This window comes from Petromyzon marinus, unplaced genomic scaffold (assembly GCF_048934315.1).
Source record: "Petromyzon marinus isolate PM22_M1 ecotype Great Lakes invasive population unplaced genomic scaffold, UKy_Petmar_22M1.pri1.0 PM_G_Scaffold_26, whole genome shotgun sequence".
In the NCBI taxonomy this organism is placed as follows: domain Eukaryota; kingdom Metazoa; phylum Chordata; class Hyperoartia; order Petromyzontiformes; family Petromyzontidae; genus Petromyzon; species Petromyzon marinus.
In genome coordinates, this window is record NW_027422828.1 from 1485001 (window position 1) to 1487500 (window position 2500).

Genomic DNA, 2500 nt, shown 5'->3' on the forward strand with positions numbered 1-2500 from the left:
GGTTGTCTATGACTGTTCATAGACCGCATAATTTCCACAGAACATTCTCAGAATATCAAGAGAGAAAAGCAGCGTTCTGCGGGAAATCATCTTGGCCAGTGATGTCGTTCTGGGTTTGGTCAGGCCCAGGGAGGTAAGTACCTCGTTATTCTCAAGGGGCCACTTTCCTCTTGCCCCAACCGGGAATCCAAAGAATGTGACCTTGCTAGCCTTCGTCAGCACTTTGACTTGATCACCAAGAGGGGTATAGTACGAAACTTTGTGCGAGGCAGCATCTGACAAGGTATTCTTTGAAAGCTCAAAACGGACGGTGACATCGATCACAACCGCCTCCTCATCTTTTGCAAACACGAGGTCAGGCTTTCTCATCTCTCCCGTCTCGGATATGAACCGTGGCTCTTTGTATACAGACCAGCCCAATCTAGCCGCTTCGTCTGCCAGAATGTTACTGATCTTGTTATGTCGCGCAATTCTTGCTTTCTGTACTGCAGGACATTGACCGAGAATGTGCGAAAGGGACTCGAGTCTGGCAGAGCATTTCCTGCAGGAACGTAAGGCCCCATCTCTGCCTCTGTTCAAGCTTTCTCTTGTTGGGTAAATATTTGCCCTTAGTTGTAGTGCTGCGATAAAGAAGCATTGTTTAAAGCCGCACCATGGCCTCAACCAAGCATTACTGATTCTATCATGCGCAAAGTTTACAATGCCCCTTCCTTGAACCGGCTTTTCGCACCATCTCTGAAATTCATGCTCCCTCCAATCGCAGGGTCTCGGATATACAGGTTCTTTTGACACCGAGTCCCTGAGAACGAATGTTGGGATTGCATCACTGTCACCCCCTGCTCGTACCCACAAATTACGGTATTCTTCCTCCATACCCTGCGAGGACACAATATTACGGGTGATAGCATCGGACGAGTTTGCTATACGTTGCAGCCTTCTAACTTGAACCGAAGGGATTGTTTTTTCCAGTTTCAAGATGGCAAGGCCTCCGTCTCGGGCTCTGGCATATAACAGTCCATCACAAGTTGAAGCGGGAAGGTGGAGCCATCCTTTTACCGCCTTTCTAATCTCTTGGTCCAACCCACGGAGAGTTGATTGCTTGCAGTCCGAGTGGTCTGCAGGATATAACAATCTGGGTAGGGCATAGGCATTGAGTAGTTCAACCTTCTGAGTTGGCTTCAGAGGCGCCTCATCGATTTTCGAGATCCATGTCTTTAGCTGACAATGTAGATCAGGCTGTATAGTGCCAGTCCAAGGGCCAATTTTCAGACCAAGGTATTTCGTTGATTCATCAGGTTGGATCATATGGACATCTTTATTTTTGATAGTCCATGGGTCGCAGTTGTTCACCGTATATGAATCTTTGGTTGGGCTTATCATGAAGCCCTGGCACTTTCTGGCCTGAACCTCCAATCCCGATAGCCCACAAAATGATTCCAAGATCGCTAGATTGGCGGCCATACCAACCCAAGATTCGCTCACCAACACCAAATCATCAGCAAACGCAAGAGCTGTCACGTGGTCGGTATCAATGGAGTACCCAACTCCGTGTGACTCTAGGGTGCATATCAAAGGGTCCATGGCATGATTGAAGAGCAGGGGTGACATGGGGTCACCCTGTTTGACACCAACACGTATGCTAATTTCTCGAGTCGACTCGCCATTGCTTTTGAACGAGGTCGTACACCGATCGTAGGCGTTCTGGATGATGCCCACCACGTGTTCATCTACTTTCTTGTGCCTTAACACCCATAAAATATGAGCATGCGAAACCGAGTCAAAAGCTTTCGCTATGTCGATAAACATGACAGCCAACGGCCTGTGCAATTTCTTAGCATGTCTCATAAGGTCCTGTAGCACCTTAAGATTTTCAGAGCAGCCAGATGCCGCTATAAAACCACGCTGCGTTGGGTTTAAGGGACAAGCACGAGCAAGACGTGCAGTCATTATTCTGGAAAATAATCTCAGAATCATTGAACCGATCGTTATTGGTCTCCAGTTCCCCAATTCTTTCAGCTTTTCATCGTCCATAACCTTAGGAATAAGAATCGTCCTATTCTTTTTCAACTCTTTGGGAATAATTCCTGTAATCATCCATGCATTAAATAGGGCTGTCAGTGTCCGACCCTCGGGGTCGGCAGCACAGATTGCAGCCCTTGTTAGGCCATCTGGCCCAGCTGCTGACGTTGGTTTAATGGCCCGTATGGCAGTCTGAACTTCCTCCACCGAAATTAGGGGCTCAAAGTATTCGTTATTTGCAACACCTGATGACTTAAATTGGCCCAGGCCATTGAATGGCAACACCTTCTCCCATTTTTCGCAGTAAAAACGATATACATCTGCGTTCGGGATTCGGCATTCATGACGTTCAGTGCCATCCAGGACTAAGGACGCAAGAAGAGAGCGGTTCTTAAAGAAGAGCTTCTGGTGCTTCATGAAGCTTCCTCGTTTTTCCGCTCTCTTCTTCATCCAAGATCGTGTGGGTAATATCCTGGGTTTA

The 2500-nt window shown here is 47.5% G+C and overlaps 1 pseudogene; it reads right to left on the minus strand.

The window, feature by feature from the left end:
* LOC142913811 (28S ribosomal RNA) overlaps positions 1-2500 on the minus strand; it is a 10580-nt pseudogene that overhangs the window by 3840 nt on the left and 4240 nt on the right.